Here is a 1,166-nt window from a genome sequence, read left to right as displayed (position 1 = left end):
TGGATAACGTGAGGTCAGGAGGTCGAGACCAGCCTGGCCAACATGGTGAAACCCCGTCTCTACTAAAAATACAAAAATTAGCGACCCCGGAAGAGCCTCGTCCTGGGCGGCGGTCGTCGTGATGGCCACGGGGCTGGGCAGCTGACCGCTGGGCTAGGAGAGGGCCCAGCACCCCGAATCTCGGTGGCCACTGCTGGAGCTGGGCCTGCGCCATGGCCACCTCCGCCGCCTCCTCGGAGCATCTGGAGAAGCTGCACGAAATCTTCCGCGGCCTCCATGAACACCTACAAGAGCTGCCCGAGCGGCTGCTGGGGACGGCCGGTACTGAAGAGAAGTTGATCAGGGATTTTGATGAAAAGCAACAGGAAGCAAATGAAATGCCGGCAGCGATGGAGGAGGAGCTACGTTATGCACCCCTGTCTTTCCATAACCCCATGATGTCGAAGTTTCGAAACTACCGGAAGGCCCTTGCCAAACTCCATCGGGAGGTGAGCAGCACAGCTTTGACAGCCACACCAGGAAGGCCAGGAGACATGAAATATGGCAAATATGCTGCAGAGAATGAGCATGTGAATCGGCTACGGTCTCAAAGGGCAATGCTTCTGCAAGGCCCTGAAAGCCTGAACCAGGCCACAGAGACTGACCAGCTTGGCTCAGAAACCACAGAAGAGCTGGGGGAACAACAAGACCATTTAAACGCACCAGGACTAGACTGGTAAACACAACCGAAAACCTGAGCAAAAGTCGAAAGATTCTCCGTTCAATGTCCAGAAAAGTGACAACCAACAAGCGGCTGCTTTCCATTATCACCTTACTGGAGCTCGCCATCCCGGGAGGCCTGGTTTACTACAAATTCTTTCGCAACCGTTGAGCTTCCTGTAGGGCAGGGTTTGCGGACCAGGACTTTCACCTTGTGAATGCATGATGTTAGGGATGTGGATGGAATGAGCATATTGCTGCTGTGGGCTAAGAGTTCAGGCAGGCACTGTGTAGCCAGGCTGCGGGAGGAGGGAGGAAAGATGGAAAGCCACTTAAATGTAAAGGAACAGCAACAAGACCAGCATGATATACCAAGGTAATAAATGCTGTTTATGACTTCTTTTTAAAAAAATACAAAAACTAGCTGGGCAAGGTGGCACAGGCCTGTAAGCCCAACTACTTGGGAG

The 1,166-nt window shown here is 53.0% G+C and overlaps 1 pseudogene; it reads left to right on the top strand.

Annotated features, from left to right (window-relative positions):
• The first annotated feature begins 212 nt into the window (after window positions 1-212).
• Window positions 213-871, top strand: LOC105524494 (annotated as a pseudogene).
• Window positions 872-1,166: the final 295 nt, after the last annotated feature.

This window comes from Colobus angolensis, unplaced genomic scaffold, assembly GCF_000951035.1.
Source record: "Colobus angolensis palliatus isolate OR3802 unplaced genomic scaffold, Cang.pa_1.0 Scaffold5, whole genome shotgun sequence".
Classification (NCBI taxonomy): Eukaryota; Metazoa; Chordata; class Mammalia; order Primates; family Cercopithecidae; genus Colobus; species Colobus angolensis.
The sequence above is the reverse complement of the archived record's forward strand: the minus strand, read 5'-3'. Positions and strand labels throughout refer to the sequence as shown.